The 18,168-nt window shown below is 40.7% G+C and overlaps 1 protein-coding gene across 2 annotated transcripts in view; it reads left to right on the top strand.

Moving 5' to 3' along the window:
- Nucleotides 1-18,168, top strand: part of LOC103697189 (putative glucan 1,3-alpha-glucosidase) — a 100,241-nt gene that overhangs the window by 59,921 nt on the left and 22,152 nt on the right. The gene's annotated exons all lie outside the window — the stretch shown is intronic.

Raw genomic sequence — 18,168 nt, 5'->3', positions numbered from 1 at the left:
CATAATGCACCCTCCCAATACTCTACTAAAAAGGAGCATAATCAAGACTACCACTCACTCGACTCCGACCCAATCCTAAATTAACATCAGGGTTGGGAGTGAGGGGTCAAGGGAGTGCAATGCAACTCAATATACCACAAAAAGAGGCTCTACAAGTCTTTGAAATAGAGAAAATGAAATCAATTTACAAAAGAAATCATTTCACAATTCGGAATCAATTTGATTACTCATCCACCCCTCGTAATTCCTCTCAATGTTTCCTCAAATGCATGTACAGAATAATCAAGCATGGAGAACAAAACATAGAGGAATCTACCACAACAATTAATCAATAAGCTCAGGTGGAATCAAGTCACACTTGGCAACATTCATGAAAATGAATAAGGAATGTGCTCATGGTGCAAAGTACAAACTCCCACTCACCTGTCAATCCGGCACAGCTTTGATACGCCTCCAAAAATCTACAGCAGGCAGTGGAGAACTTTCTCCTCTTGTTCCCTAGCTTCTTGCCCAACTGATACATGCATTTACAATACATTTAGTCTTGTATCAAGGGCCATAATCTACGTGCCAATCATAAATATAGAAAACTTTAATTGATTCAACTCCCCCTTTTTCTAAATCCTTTCCTTTTTCCCTTTATTCTTATTAAATTAATCCTCAATTTACATGAATCATGATGCAAGAGTATCCTACACACACCCTGGGACCAATGCTATAGGATCATGGTGTGCGAAAGGATCGAATCCCTTTTAATCCAAAATTTTACTAAATCTTGGGTTGACCCCAACTTTGAGAGTCGACCCCCGCTTGGATCGACCCCAGCTTACCCTGAGTCGACCCCCAGCACAGAGCCGAAAATCCCCATTCTCTGGGATTTTCTGAGAGAGTCGATCCGACCAAACTTGGGTCGACCCCACTCAGCCCTGAGTCGACTCCGGCTTACTTTGAGTCGACCCAACACCACTTTTCCATCTTTTTTATCTCGGATGAACAGTAACCCGGACCGACAGTGGGTCACTTCATCCCGATTTTTATCCACTTTCCGAACTCCAATTTTTATGAAATTTATACCCAATGTTCTACACTCATAGGGGATTCCAAAAAGGTAACATGCATCACTATCGGAGGCCGTTTGACCCCCGAAATAATTCGCCGAAGTTGGGACTTCGACACAGTTTTTCCGTAGTGCCGGAAAAATTTGTCGAAATCCGATTCTTCCCCTTTTAACACCCTTTACAACTGTCATCTACCCTTTCTATAGCATAAATTCTTTAGAATACTAGGTAGGGATGGGTATTTACCTTTTTCTTCTTGTAAAACTTGGGTCCTTGCGTAGAGGGGAAGGAGACCTACGTTTTTTCCTTCAGCTCGCAGTGCAACCGGAGCTCCCTACTACCTCGAATCCCTCTTCCTTCTTCTTTTTTCTTCTTCTTCTTCTCCTTTTTTTTTTCTCTCTGTTTCACGCCTGAGACTCCCCCTCTCTGTGACTCTCTCTCGGTTTCCATCCCAACGCCAGCCAACCAACTCAAAACCCTTCAATTAAGTCACATCAAGCACTATTCACCCTTTGTTTAATATTATTAAATTTCCATTTTGCCCCTAACACTTCTACATATCTATTGTTATGCCATTAACTTTTGTTTCCTTCCAATTGTACCTTTGCCACTTCAACGCATCTACAATTATGCCATTATCTTTTGATTCCTTCCAATTTTACCCCTTATATCAATTTTAAAGGACTATTCTATCCCTTTTTATATAAATTTTTTTTTTTGGTTATTACATAGGCCTAGGAATCCTACTTGGACTAGGACTGGGAGTCCTACTTAGAGTAGGATTCCTATAATCCTAATTAGATTAGGATTTTGAATTCAATTTGGATTTCTACTTAGAATAGGATTCCTAGAAGTCCTAATCGGATTAGGACTTCGGATTCAAATTAGAGTTCTAATTGGATTAGGACCAAAATTAAATAAGTCCTAATTGGATTAAGGTTTCTTAAGTCCTAATTAATCATTAATCTAATGGATCAACATGACTCCTAATTGGATTAGGATTGAAGGGTTCAATTGAGTCATGGTTCATTCAAGTTCTAATTGGATTAGGACTAGCATAGATTGAACCTAATTGATTCATGATTTGACTTAAGCCTAATTGGATTAGGACTAAGCCACAAGAGGGACACCTAATCCTCCTTGGAGGAGGATTAGGTTAACTAAGTGGGAGGGGCATGAGCCCCTCTCCTTTTCTTGGTGCAGCATGAAGAGAAGGGGCCGGCGCCCCCTCTTAGGAAATAAGTCAAGGGCTCCTAAATTGTAGGAGCCCTAGATGGCTTTATAAGGAGGCAAGGGGCCGGCGCCCTAGAAAATGTAAGCCCTCCTCCTTTCAGCCGTGGCCTCCCTCTCCTCCTTCTCCATCTTTAGCCGCAAGCAAGGAAGAAATAAAGAAGGTGTTGGCGGCCCTCTTCCTCCCTCATCCTCCTTCCAACGTAGGGAAAAGAAAGAAGGCTGCAGGGGCTGTGTTCTTCTTCCTTGAGTTCTCCTTCTTCTTCCTCCTCCTCCCAAGGACAATCAAGGGTTGATTAAGAGGGAGGACATCAGCCATCAAAGTTATCTCTGCAAGGAAACTAGCACCCCGGGGAGATAGAAAGCTTGGATCGGTTCCTGCTTCGTGTGGATACCCGTAGAGGCCGGGCACTTGAACGGCTTCAAGCGAACCTTCATCCAAACCACGATCATCAGTTTGCGGTGATCATCTACCCGCACAAGGTGAAGATCTGATCTTCTAATGTTTTTAAAAAGGTTTTTAATCCTTATCTATCTACGAACGGTTTTAAATGTTCATGCGATGAACGGTTGATCCCGCGCATGCCTCTTCCACTGCATCTGAAATTTTTGAAATTTTTCTGCGGCATGGGCGGGTTCCTAACAGTGGTATCAGAGCCTAGGCATCGTAGATTAAGGTAAGGATTAATTATTAATAGGCTTATTAGATCTGAAATTTAAATGATTATGCATGCTGAAAATTTTCTGCATGCAGATTTTTTCTAGGGTGCTGATTTTTGCATGCTGATTTTTATGTGATAAAAAGATGATCTAATCGCATTATTAATGGGATTACAAAGTTTAGAATCATGATTAGCATGATCAGCAACCTATGTCATGAGATAATCAATTAGATTTCAGATCTAAAAATATAATTGCTGCATGTGGTGATAATCATAGGATTCATACCCTTTTGGTATCAAATGTAATGACCTGCGATGTGATCTGTAATGTCATGTAATTTTTCAGATGCTTGCATGCATCTTATTTGATGTTTTGAAAGGCCTGCGTGCCTTCTAAAAGGGGATATAATTTATTATTATTTTTATTTTACATCTGGTTGTATTTCTGTGATGTGATGTACGTCAACGATCAAGTTGAAGACATGGCATGAGATGAACGACGATCTAAGTGGTTGATGGCGATTGGATCAAGAGTTGATCAAGGATCGAATCAAGGAGGCTTGAAACCAATTCAAGAGTTGAAGACCAATTGATCGATTGACGTGCATGTGCTTGTAATACGACCTAATTAGAATCCATGATCATCACCTATTTAAAATTTGGTTTTATTTGATGCTGCAATTATAACTGCCTGTGATGTGCCATTTGCATGTGATGTGAATGAGAGCAGGGGTAGATAGGTTTACATGTGATGTAACAAACCCAATTGAGACCTAAATTAAAAACCTCCTCAATCAACTCGAGAGTGAACCAACATGAGCAAGTCATATTAGATTAATTGATCTAATTGGTGTCTAGGAAAGCATGAAAGGTGGTTACTTAATTAGGACCTTACTCTCTGAGTAAGGGGAGCCTCCCACCTACTTACCTGGCCAATTGTTCGATTACCTCTTATGAAGAGCTCAAGTTGCAAACACTAAGACCTGATTAACCAATATTAAGTCAATAGCTCTTCTACTGTAGCAGAACTGCTAAGGTCTTTCTGATGTTGATTTGTCTCGGCTGGATACAGTGGGCAAGTTGCATCGGGGGGCTGGACCTCTCTATAGACATGAGATGTTGTAGGGTAAAGGTGGGGTTGGGCACCAATAACTGTTAGGTGAGGACCCAATGACGACTTTATTTCTACGGTTATACGGTGGGTCTGACTTAACTAAGAAATGGAACCAATAACTGTTAGGTGAGGTCTTCATGGCTTAGAGACCAAGTTGCACTGCAACATGCTTGAGAAGCATTGTACAAGAGTTATACACTCATCCATCTATGTGTCACCAATAACTGTTAGGTGAGGTGCCATGTAGATTGGTGAGACCGCAGTACCTACTAGAAATCCTAGTCGCGTAGGATTTCCGTTTTCTTACCAGGGGAGTATAAGGGATTCGAGAAAATAGTGGGAGGTACATTTGTTCTAAAAGATCTTAGAACAGATTAAGGATCAAGTACAAAAGTCTAACTAGAATCTTTACTCTCTGCGGATACAATGTCAGCTTCAAATCCTTTGACCCGTATTCTTGAGACCAACCGACTGACCGGAACCAATTACAAGGACTGGCTTAGAAACCTCAAAATTGTTTTGAACTGTGAAAAAATAGGCTACATACTCGATTCAGATATCCCCACACTACCAACACGTGCTACTGATGTTCAGCGTGAGATGCATCAAAAGTGGATGGATGATGACATTAGAGTCAAGTGCTATATGATGGCATCCATGTCCAATGAACTCCAATGCCAGCATGAGAATATGAAGACTGCTAGGGACATACTAGCACACCTGCAAGAGTTGTATGGTGAGCAGAGTCGCACAGCTCGTTTTGAAGTGTCCAAGAGGCTCTGTTGCCCAGAGATGGTCACCCAAGAGGGGGGGTGAATTGGGTGTTTTAAAACTTTTTGTCTAATTAAACAAAACACACAAGTGTATGTGCAAAAGTAAAATTAAAGTTGTAAGCACAGTCAATCGCAAACGCAAAGGTTTATAGTGGTTCGGAGCTTCCACTGCTCCTACATCCACTCCCCAAACACCTTTGGGAATTTTCCACTATAATCAGCGATTACAGTCCGGTAGTTTTTCGAGTGAACTACCCAACTCGTTGTTTTACCCCAGGCTAACAACGAACCCTACAATCCCCCAATTTAACCTAGGCTTGGGACGCCTATCCCTTGTTCCAAGTCCCTTGACTGGAACAAGCACAATATTCAAGTGTTTTACAAGGATTTAAAAGCTCTTATGAAAGCAAATAGAACAATGAAGAACAACAAAATCGAAAGAACCCTCTTTGCCGTTAAAAGCGTGGGTGATGGTGGTTCTTCCGATGTGGATCACGTTGGCTTGAATGCGAGCTTTGACTGCCGAGTGGGAGTGAGTAGATGAGCACGAAATCAGATGAAGAAGACTTAAATGCACTTGATTTCTCCTCTTGAAAGCACCAACTCCCTTGAACCTCTTTCTCTTTCTTCTCTCTTGAATAATCTTATGTTTGGTTGGTGAGAAGTTATTTTAAAGCCACTTAAAAGCTCCTTTTTATACTCCTACATGGCAATAGATCCGTTAGACACAAAAATATAGCCGTTTGAAATTCAAACAAACCTGCAAAAGTGTGTCAGTTGCGTCCCAGGCGTTCCGGAGACGTCTCCGCTTGAACGAGAGACGTCTCGGCTGTATAAAAAATCTTTTGACGATGTTGGAGTCGACTCGGCGCTTTCTGGGGACGACTCCGAAGAAGAACAGCTCGATTTCTTGTTTTTCTGTTTTTCTGAGAGAGTCGGCTCGGCGCTTTTTGGGGACGTCTCGGGATGTTTGTGCTTTATGCGTGGGGACGACTCCGCGACAGTCGGGGACGACTCCGACGTTTTCTCAACGAAAAAACAAATCCTCTGGAATCCCTGAGAGAGTCGACTCCGCGTCCTTCGGAGACGACTCGCGCGCATCCCCTGAAATCGGCCTTTCTGCCGTCTCTGAGAGAGTCGACTCCGGAAAGCCGGGAGTCGACTCCGACCCTGCGAGACGCCTCGGCAGGTGCCGGGGACGTCTCCAGACGTGCCAGTTTCTCCTCTACGTGCCAGAGACGTCTCTGGAACAAACCGGAGACGTCTCGGCTGCCCCTGATCCGTTTTCTTCATTTCAAAAAAATCTTCAATAAATCCTCAAAAAATATGGGAACATGCCTTGACAATTCTTAACAATATTCTTAGTTAAACACCTGAAATGCTCAAGTAAATTGTTAATATAAGGGGAATTATACTCTAGTGTTTTGTATTCATCAAAATCCATTAGGGGGTCAACAATCTCCCCCTTTTTGATGATGACAAAACACTGAGTATATGCAAAATTTAAAATTTAAACATATACACAGTATTTGATCAGATGTACAAGTATTGTGTTTTAGTTAGAGCTAGATACAGTATGCATAATTCAATATAGTCAACTGTCAGTTTTATCCTTATGCATAAGTATTGATCTTAGTAGCTCTTGGAGCAATTTTGGCATATCATCTATCACTTTTAGATTTGAATCAAGTTAAAGTGTAAATTAATGAAATATTGATGCTAACAACAATTAAAAACCAAATACTTTTGACTCCCCATTTCTTTTAGATTTTGGCTTAGAGACCAAGTTGCACTGCAACATGCTTGAGAAGCATTGTACAAGAGTTATACACTCATCCATCTATGTGTCACCAATAACTGTTAGGTGAGGTGCCATGTAGATTGGTGAGACCGCAGTACCTACTAGAAATCCTAGTCGCGTAGGATTTCCGTTTTCTTACCAGGGGAGTATAAGGGATTCGAGAAAATAGTGGGAGGTACATTTGTTCTAAAAGATCTTAGAACAGATTAAGGATCAAGTACAAAAGTCTAACTAGAATCTTTACTCTCTGCGGATACAATGTCAGCTTCAAATCCTTTGACCCGTATTCTTGAGACCAACCGACTGACCGGAACCAATTACAAGGACTGGCTTAGAAACCTCAAAATTGTTTTGAACTGTGAAAAAATAGGCTACATACTCGATTCAGATATCCCCACACTACCAACACGTGCTACTGATGTTCAGCGTGAGATGCATCAAAAGTGGATGGATGATGACATTAGAGTCAAGTGCTATATGATGGCATCCATGTCCAATGAACTCCAATGCCAGCATGAGAATATGAAGACTGCTAGGGACATACTAGCACACCTGCAAGAGTTGTATGGTGAGCAGAGTCGCACAGCTCGTTTTGAAGTGTCCAAGAGGCTCTGTTGCCCAGAGATGGTCACCCAAGAGGGGGGGTGAATTGGGTGTTTTAAAACTTTTTGTCTAATTAAACAAAACACACAAGTGTATGTGCAAAAGTAAAATTAAAGTTGTAAGCACAGTCAATCGCAAATGCAAAGGTTTATAGTGGTTCGGAGCTTCCACTGCTCCTACATCCACTCCCCAAACACCTTTGGGAATTTTCCACTATAATCAGCGATTACAGTCCGGTAGTTTTTCGAGTGAACTACCCAACTCGTTGTTTTACCCCAGGCTAACAACGAACCCTACAATCCTCCAATTTAACCTAGGCTTGGGACGCCTATCCCTTGTTCCAAGTCCCTTGACTGGAACAAGCACAATATTCAAGTGTTTTACAAGGATTTAAAAGCTCTTATGAAAGCAAATAGAACAATGAAGAACAACAAAACCGAAAGAACCCTCTTTGCCGTTAAAAGCGTGGGTGATGGTGGTTCTTCCGATGTGGATCACGTTGGCTTGAATGTGAGCTTTGACTGCCGAGTGGGAGTGAGTAGATGAGCACGAAATCAGATGAAGAAGACTTAAATGCACTTGATTTCTCCTCTTGAAAGCACCAACTCCCTTGAACCTCTTTCTCTTTCTTCTCTCTTGAATAATCTTATGTTTGGTTGGTGAGAAGTTATTTTAAAGCCACTTAAAAGCTCCTTTTTATACTCCTACATGGCAATAGATCCGTTAGACACAAAAATATAGCCGTTTGAAATTCAAACAAACCTGCAAAAGTGTGTCAGTTGCGTCCCAGGCGTTCCGGAGACGTCTCCGCTTGAACGAGAGACGTCTCGGCTGTATAAAAAATCTTTTGACGATGTTGGAGTCGACTCGGCGCTTTCTGGGGACGACTCCGAAGAAGAACAGCTCGATTTCTTGTTTTTCTGTTTTTCTGAGAGAGTCGGCTCGGCGCTTTTTGGGGACGTCTCGGGATGTTTGTGCTTTATGCGTGGGGACGACTCCGCGACAGTCGGGGACGACTCCGACGTTTTCTCAACGAAAAAACAAATCCTCTGGAATCCCTGAGAGAGTCGACTCCGCGTCCTTCGGAGACGACTCGCGCGCATCCCCTGAAATCGGCCTTTCTGCCGTCTCTGAGAGAGTCGACTCCGGAAAGCCGGGAGTCGACTCCGACCCTGCGAGACGCCTCGGCAGGTGCCGGGGACGTCTCCAGACGTGCCAGTTTCTCCTCTACGTGCCAGAGACGTCTCTGGAACAAACCGGAGACGTCTCGGCTGCCCCTGATCCGTTTTCTTCATTTCAAAAAAATCTTCAATAAATCCTCAAAAAATATGGGAACATGCCTTGACAATTCTTAACAATATTCTTAGTTAAACACCTGAAATGCTCAAGTAAATTGTTAATATAAGGGGAATTATACTCTAGTGTTTTGTATTCATCAAAATCCATTAGGGGGTCAACAATCTCCCCCTTTTTGATGATGACAAAACACTGAGTATATGCAAAATTTAAAATTTAAACATATACACAGTATTTGATCAGATGTACAAGTATTGTGTTTTAGTTAGAGCTAGATACAGTATGCATAATTCAATATAGTCAACTGTCAGTTTTATCCTTATGCATAAGTATTGATCTTAGTAGCTCTTGGAGCAATTTTGGCATATCATCTATCACTTTTAGATTTGAATCAAGTTAAAGTGTAAATTAATGAAATATTGATGCTAACAACAATTAAAAACCAAATACTTTTGACTCCCCATTTCTTTTCCAGAAGGACAATTGTCTTAAAGCCAATATTCTTCAATTTTATCTTTTCATTTTGTTGATTCTAATAAAACTTTCAAGTATGAGTTTAAATTTTGCATTTTGCATTCCATATTGGTTCTACTCCTCCTTTTTGTCATCAACAATGAAGGGGACAAATTTTCCTTAGGTGCCTAAAACACGATGCCTATTAGAATTCAGCATTCATATTACCATGCAATATCCAATGACTTGGGAAGGTGAAATCTACTCTCCCTTTGTTTTGGAATTCATTTCAGACCTTTTAAATGTAGTTATTACAAGTTGTGCTCCCCCTGTTTCATATGCATTGTCAAGTTGGAAAAATAGTGAAATGGTTGCACATTGTCAAGTTTGAACATTCAAGGTATGTTATGGCATTTCCATGGCACATCACAGAATTAGAAATATACTCCAAGATTCAAAAAGAAGGGTTATGACATTCATATAGCATTACAATCATTTGAAGCCATTACAAGGATAAAAATCCATTACAAGGATTGATTGCTAATACAAAAGAAAGAGTTTCATATAAGCCTAGGGTTTTACAAAAAGATGAACCCTAGATGTCCACAAAATGTGCCTCACCGGCGACCACGCTCAATAGCCCCAGCAGCAGCCTCTACAAATCTATTTATTGCATCCATTAGACTTCTAAAGTTGTCTTTCTGAGATTGATTGAGTGCTGTCACTAATGCTTCAAACTCATGGGTTGCCCTGTCAATCCTTCCTCTAAGCTGGGCAGCCACACTGCCCACATTGCCTTCAGGGCTCGTCAACTCTTGAAGACCATCCGATATGATCTTCAATTCAGCCTGTATCTCACATGATCTTCTAGTTTGGTTTGTTGCCACACAAACTAATTCTGACCCTATAGCCTCCATTTGAATTTTGATTTCTTTCAACTCTTCCAAGAGTGCTTCATGTGAGGTGCGGATGGGAGCTAACTCAGCAGAAATCACTGATCTCATTTCTTCCCTCATCTGCTGGCACATCATAGATGCTAGGGTGTGCATCTGCTCATCTGATAAGAACATCGATCCACAAGCTGGAGGAGGAGGCATGGAAGTGGATGGTCCAGCCGAGCTGGAAGGTACATCAGGAAAGGGCATAGGTCTATGTGGAGGAGAGAGGTGGACAGGCTCCTGATGATGGATCTCAGGCTCTATAGTTTGGGATTTTCTTTTACAGACCTTAACCCAAGATCCGTCTTTCTTGTGAAACTCCATCCTATGTAGTGTGCTCTCATTGTAGAAACCAGTGTTTCTCAAGGGTTTCTCTGGCTCATTTTCAGGGATAGGAACCTTAAAATGCTTGAAGAGTAAGGTGAAGACCATCCCATATGGTATGCTAAATCTAGAATACCTATGACATATTGAGATGTAGTTCAACATGAGCCTAGGGAGGTTTAGGGGAATCCCTAGCAAGATGTGGTGCATAATGGCTAAATTTCGCTCCGAAACGAAGTCGAAGCGACCGATTTTTGGGAACAAGACCCTGTTAATTATGCTCAAGAGCAATCTCATTTCAGCATTGAGGTCTTGGGACTTAACTATGTCAAGAGGACCGCAGTCCTCTCTACCTAAAATTAGGTTTAAAGCAATCTCCCTTTGGGGATGTGAGGTCGGAGCCTCACCGTACTTGGGTATTTGTAACAAACTAGATAAAATGTCCTCATTGATTTCTACCAATGTGCCTCGGACATATCCAGTGTACCCCGAGCTCCCTAAGGCCAAATTACTAAAGATTTCTCTCATTAGGCCGGGATAGGTAGACATGTTTAGGGAACATAGGTGTTCCCAACCTTGGGCACGGAGTCTCTCTCCAATAGAGAACCCCTCACTCGCTAAAAAATGAAAGTCTATGTGCCTACCTGTTGTCACTGTGCGATTCGCACAGGAGGGAGTCACGGTTGGCGGAGCAACCAGAGGAGACGACGCAGAGGACTCTTCCCTCCGTTCCTCGTCGTTTGCCACCCTAGGACGCCTCCCACCACTACGCCTGGCTTTCTTAGGTGCCATTGATCGGAAATCTAGGGAAATGGGGAGTGATTTTGGTTCGATTTGTGGTGGAGAAAAGATGGATGCTAGGGTTTAGGGTTTCGTTGGGGACGAAGGAAAGCAGCTTGGGACGGCTCGAGCTGTTTCGGCCTATTTAAAAAAAACATTCATTCCTTCCCCGAGACGTCTCCGCGACTAATGCGAGACGTCTCGCCGGGGGGACATCTCTGTGATTTGCCAGAGACGTCTCCGGCACTGAAAAATTTCAGAACGATTCCTATCTTTTCCCAATTTGTTTTATTCAACCTCAATGATCAGTTTAATTTCTTTTGGCGAATATAAAGTGAGCTTGCTTGTGATCCTTCCCCTTAATAATACATCCTATAAAAGCTTGACAATGATTTTTGAATTATCAATATTGAAATGAGGAATGTTTGACCAATTTCGAATGCCTATGGAATAGGCTCTGAAAATATCTCTATGAAGAGTCCAAGGGAGGGTAACCATCCTCCGGAAAGTCAAACAATTTGTCATCTAACTTTGATAGATTCATGTTTCCACTTATTAGGCACTAGGTTTGCTATATGTGACCTTGAAGTGTATTATTAGTTTGAGTAGCATTCACATGTATTTCTAGAGCTTACAAAGCATTGCATATGCTTGACAAGTTAAATCATTTAAGCTATAGTGTTGAAATCAAATCATGCTTGCATTACAAATTCAATCTACTTGCTAGGATCATACAAGCACAAGGCATTCCTTAAAAAGTTGAACCTATCTTTACAAAGGGGCTTTGTAAAGATATCGGCCAATTGATTTTCAGTGCATATATACTCGATCAATACATCATTTTTCAGCACATGATCCCTTATAAAGTGATGCCTAATCTCTATGTGTTTTGATTTAGAGTGTTGTACAGGATTTTTTGTTAAATTGATTGCACTTGTTATCACATCTAATTGGAATGTTGTCCATTTTGATACCAAAATCTTCAAGTTGTTGCTTAATCCAAAGAACTTGGGCACAACAGCTTCCGGCTGCAATGTACTCAGCCTCAGCTGTGGACAAGGCAACTGAATTCTGTTTCTTGCTAAACCAAGAAACCAAGTTTGCACCCAAGAATTGACAGGTGCCACTTGTGCTTTTTCTGTCGAGTTTGCACCCGGCAAAATCAGCATCGGAATAAGCAATTAAATTTAAATCAGATTGTTTAGAATACCATAAACCTGCATTAGATGTCCCTACTAGGTATTTGAATATTCTTTTAACAGCTTGCAAGTGTGATTCCTTAGGACATGCTTGGTATCTAGCACACATGCAAACACTGAATAATATGTCTGGTCTACTAGCAGTAAGGTAAAGTAAAGACCCTATCATACCTCTGTACAATTTGCAGTCTACACTTTTACCTTTTTCATCTTTGTCAAGCTTGCAACTTGAGCCCATGGGTGTGCTGATTTCCTTTACATCCTTCATCTTGAACTTCTCCAACATTTCCTTGATGTATTTGGACTGACTGATGAAGATGCCTTCCTCTGATTGTTTTATTTGTAGCCTAAGGAAGAAGTTTAGCTCACCCATCATGCTCATTTCAAATTCTCCCTGCATAAGCTTAACAAACTCTTGACAAAGACTATCATTAGTAGCACCAAAGATTATATCATCCACATAAATTTGCACAAGCAATAAGTCATTCCCTTTTCTTTTGATGAAGAGTGTTTTGTCTACATTTCCTCTTTTAAACTTATTTTCAATTAGGAAATTACTTAATCTTTCATACCATGCCCTAGGGGCTTGCTTAAGTCCATACAATGCTTTATGCAATTTAAAAACATAATCTGGATGTAAGTGGTTTTCAAAATCTGGAGGTTGTTCTACATAAACTTCCTCCATTATATAACCATTTAAAAAAGCACTTTTTACATCCATTTGATAGAGTTTGAAATCCATGAAGCATGCATATGCCAAAAGTAGTCTAATAGCCTCTAACCTGGCAACAGGAGCAAAAGTTTCATCAAAATCTATGCCTTCCTCCTGATTGTAGCCTTTGGCTACTAGCCTAGCTTTGTTTCTTATTACTATTCCATCTTCATCTAGTTTATTTCTATATACCCACTTGGTGCCTATAATTGAAACATTAGGGGATCTTTTTATTAGAGTCCAAACTTGATTTCTTTCAAATTGGTTTAGTTCCTCTTGCATAGCATTTATCCAATTTTCATCTTTTTCGGCTTCTTCTAGTGATTTAGGCTCTATCTGTGAAACGAATGCAAGATAATTACTAGTATTTCTTAAAGAGGATCTTGTCCTTATCCCTTGTGAAGGGTCACCAAGGATTAGATCCCTTGGATGACCATGTGCATACCTCCATTCCCTAGGAAGATCTTGATTTCTCGCTGGAGGTTGATCTTCTTCATCTTGCTGAATCGTATCTTCTTTGATTTCATCCTCATGTTGTTTGTCTTCTATGGAGAATTCCTTCATTCTGTCTTCAAGTATACCTGCATCATCATCTTCTTCTTTTCTAGAACAATCTCCATTAGCTTCATCAAAAACAACATGAATGGATTCTTCAACAATGAGAGTTCTCTTGTTGAAGACCCTGTATGCTCTACTAGATGAGGAATAACCTAAGAAGATCCCCTCATCTGATTTAGCACTAAACTTCCTTGGATTGTCCTTTCCATTGTTTAAAATAAAGCAGCGACAACCGAAAACATGAAAATAACTTATATTGGGCTTCTTATTTTTCAACAACTCATAAGGTGTTTTCTTTAAGATAGATCTAACTAAAGCACGGTTTAAAATATGGCAGGCAGTATTGATTGCTTCAGCCCAAAAATACTTTGGTAGATCCGATTCGCACAACATGGTACGAGCCATATCTGCTAGTGTGCGATTCTTCCTTTCTACCACCCCATTTTGTTGGGGTGTCCTAAGGGCCGAAAAATTGTGATTGATACCGTTTTCTTCACAAAATTTTTCAAAATGCTGATTTTCAAACTCGGTACCATGATCACTCCTAATTGCTTTTAGTTTAAGATTAAGTTCATTCGAAATCCTATTATGAAACTTGATAAAAGCGGGAAAGGACTCATCTTTGTGGGCAAGAAATGAAACCCATGTAAAACGTGAAAAGTCATCAACAATTACAAGACCAAACTTCTTACCCCCTAGACTAGCAGTTCTAGTGGGTCCAAATAAATCCATGTGAATTAGTTCTAAGGGTTTTGATGTTGAGACTATGTTCTTAGATTTGAAAGAGCTTCTTGTTTGTTTCCCTAGTTGACATGCAGCACAAATTTTGTTCTTTTCAAAGTCTATTTTTGGTAGTCCTTTGACTAGATCTTTTGTAATCAATTTAGAAATTAAATCCATGCTAGCATGCCCTAACCTACGATGCCATAACCAGCTAGTCTCATTGACCTTGGCATCCATGGCTACAAGACATTGGCCATCCTTCATGGTGAGATCATCAAGATCTACCATGTAAACATTTCCACGCCTATGTCCCATAAGTATGATCTCATTGTCAATTGGACTACTAATTATGCATAGGGAAGATTCAAATGACACTTTAAAGCCCTTGTCACAAAATTGACTTATACTTAATAAATTATGTTTTAATCCATTAACTAACAATACATTGTCAATAAATGAGGAGGATGATATGGAGATTTTACCAACGCCAATGATTTGACCTTTTGCATTGTCTCCAAATGTGACTACTCCTCCTTCTTTTGATTTCAAGGTGACGAAAAGGCTCTTGTCACCGGTCATATGCCTTGAGCAACCACTATCAAGATACCACATTCTCTTTTTACTCCCGGCTGCAAGGCATACCTGCAAAATAATCATGTGAAGCTCTTAGGTACCCAAGTTTTCTTGGGTCCTTCTTGGTTAGTGTAGTTGGTTCCCTTAGGCACCCACATTTTGGTTGTGTTTTTACCCTTTACAAGTGTGTTCTTATTAGTTTGAATCTTTCTTTGAATGCAAGAATAAGCTTTATGTCCACTTTTCCCACAATAAAAGCATGTAGGTTTTTCAGTTTTGACATCTTTTGCTTTTACAAAAAAGTTCTTTAGATATTTTTGTTGTTTGCTAGTTTTGTATCCTAATCCGGCTTTATTAAAAACAGCTCTTTGATTGGATAGAATAAGATTTAATTTTTCCGAGCTATGTGTAAATTTCTCCACAATTGGTTTATACTTGTGTAGCTCATCTTTAAGGTCCAAATTTTCTTTAGCTATTTCTTCCTTATCATTTTTAAGGGACTCAACATTTTGTCCAAGTGAAGTATTACTGTTGAGTAGGAATTTGACTTTTAGATTTAATTTCTTAATGAGTGTTTTTGCCGTTTCATTTTCAATGCTAAGTTTTGAATTTTTATCCTTTAGGTCAATGATGCTATCATTTTCATAGCTCTCCTTTTCAATCAATAGGTTTTTAATATCATCCTTTAGTCTTTGATTGGAGGCCTTTAGTTCTTTATTTTTTACTCCTAACATACTACAATCATTCATGAGTTCTTGGAAAGCTTCATATAATTCTTCTAAAGTAAAATTTGTAGTTGAGCTTTGACATACCTCATCGTCGTCGAATGCCATGAAACACAAGTTGGCGGTCTCTTCCTTATCTTCCTCGGAGGAGGATGTGTCACTATCATCCCAAGTCACTTTCAACGCCTTCTTCTTCTTCTTTCCATAGTGCTTCTTCTGTTGAGGGCATTCGGAGCGGATGTATCCCGGTCTCTTGCAATCATAACATATGATTGGGTCTCTTTCTTTTTCTTTTTCCTTTTTCCAATCATTTCTCCCTCCAAACTTCTTTCTTGGGAAGGTCTTCTTTCTTCTTATGAATTTTTTGAACTTTCTTACTATTAAGCCCAAGTCTTCATCTTCACTTTCTTCTTCACTTTCACTGCTTTCTTCTTCACAAACACTTGAAGTAGCCTTGAGGGCGATTGTCTTCTTCTTTGGCACATCTTCTTCATGTTGCTTCATTGTGAGCTCATGCGTCATCAATGAGCCCAATAGTTCTTCAAGTGCCAAGGTGTTAAGGTCTTTGGCTTCTACGATCGCCGTGACCTTCGCTTCCCAAACTTTTGGCAGGGACCTGAGAATTTTCCTCACAAGTTCTGAGTTAGTATAAGATTTACCCAAATTTTTTAGACCATTTATTATATCAGTGAAGCGTGTGAACATGCATGAAATAGTTTCGTTGGGTTCCATCTTAAATAACTCATATTTGTGAACTAGAATGTTCATTTTAGACTCTTTGACTTGATTAGTACCCTCGTGGGTAACTTCAAGCCTATCCCATATTTCCTTGGCGGAACTACAGGTGGAGACTCTATTAAACTCATTTACATCTAGAGCACAAAACAATGAATTCATGGCTCTAGCATTGAGTTGAACCATCTTACTATCATTCTCATCCCAATCCTCCTCAGGTTTGGGAACCTGAACGCCATTAACTATATGAGATGGTTCGTGTGGTCCTTTGATTATAACCCTCCACAAGGCATAATCTTGTGCTTGAATAAAAATTCTCATTCTAGTCTTCCAATAGGAATAATTTGTCCCATTGAAGAGTGGAGGTCTATTGGTAGCCTGCCCCTCAGCAGGAACATTGTTGAAGGGTGTTGCCATCTTGATCTTTGACAAAGACAGTTAGGTCTTCAAGAATACACAGAGCACCTGCTCTGATACCACTTGTTGCCCAGAGATGGTCACCCAAGAGGTGGGGTGAATTGGGTGTTTTAAAACTTTTTGTCTAATTAAACAAAACACACAAGTGTATGTGCAAAAGTAAAATTAAAGTTGTAAACACAGTCAATCGCAAACGCAAAGGTTTATAGTGGTTCGGAGCTTCCACTGCTCCTACATCCACTCCCCAAACACCTTTGGGAATTTTCCACTATAATCAGCGATTACAGTCCGGTAGTTTTTCGAGTGAACTACCCAACTCGTTGTTTTACCCCGGACTAACAACGAACCCTACAATCCCCCAATTTAACCTAGGCTTGGGACGCCTATCCCTTGTTCCAAGTCCCTTGACTGGAACAAGCACAATATTCAAGATTTTACAAGGATTTAAAAGCTCTTATGAAAGCAAATAGAACAATAAAGAACAACAAAACCGGAAGAACCCTCTTTGCCGTTAAAAGCGTGGGTGATGGTGGTTCTTCCGATGTGGATGACGTTGGCTTGAATGCGAGCTTTGACTGCCGAGTGGGAGTGAGTAGATGAGCACGAAATCAGATGAAGAAGACTTAAATGCACTTGATTTCTCCTCTTGAAAGCACCAACTCCCTTGAACCTGTTTCTCTTTCTTCTCTCTTGAATAATCTTATGTTTGGTTGGTGAGAAGTTATTTTAAAGCCACTTAAAAGCTCCTTTTTATACTCCTACATGGCAATAGATCCGTTAGACACAAAAATATAGCCGTTTGAAATTCAAACAAACCTGCAAAAGTGTGTCAGTCGCGTCCCAGGAGTTCCGGAGACGTCTCCGCTTGAACGAGAGACGTCTCGGCTGTATAAAAAATCTTTTGACGATGTTGGAGTCGACTCGGCGCTTTCTGGGGACGACTCCGAAGAAGAATAGCTCGATTTCTTATTTTTCTGTTTTTCTGAGAGAGTCGGCTCAGCACTTTTTGGGGACGTCTCGGGATGTTTGTGCTTTATGCGTGGGGACGACTCCGTGACGTCGGGGACGACTCCGACGTTTTCTCAACGAAAAAACAAGTCCTCTGGAATCCCTGAGAGAGTCGACTCCGCGTCCTTCGGAGACGACTCGCGCGCATCCCCTGAAATCGGCCTTTCTACCGTCTCTGAGAGAGTCGACTCCAGAAAGCCGGGAGTCGACTCCGACCCTGCGAGACACCTCGGCAGGTGCCGGGGATGTCTCCAGACATGCCAGTTTCTCCTCTACGTGCCAGAGACGTCTCTGGAACAAATCGGAGACGTCTCGGCTGCCCCTGATCCGTTTTCTTCATCTCAAAAAAATCTTCAATAAATCCTCGAAAAATATGGGAACATGCCTTGACAATTCTTAACAATATTCTTAGTTAAACACCTGAAATGCTCAAGTAAATTGTTAATATAAGGGGAATTATACTCTAGTGTTTTGTATTCATCAAAA

This window comes from Phoenix dactylifera, chromosome 15, assembly GCF_051530095.1.
Source record: "Phoenix dactylifera cultivar Ajwa chromosome 15, Ajwa_hap1_PhDact_Kaust_v1.1, whole genome shotgun sequence".
Lineage (NCBI taxonomy): Eukaryota > Viridiplantae > Streptophyta > Magnoliopsida > Arecales > Arecaceae > Phoenix > Phoenix dactylifera.
Note: the sequence above shows the minus strand (reverse complement) of the source record. Positions and strands in the feature narration are given on the sequence as shown.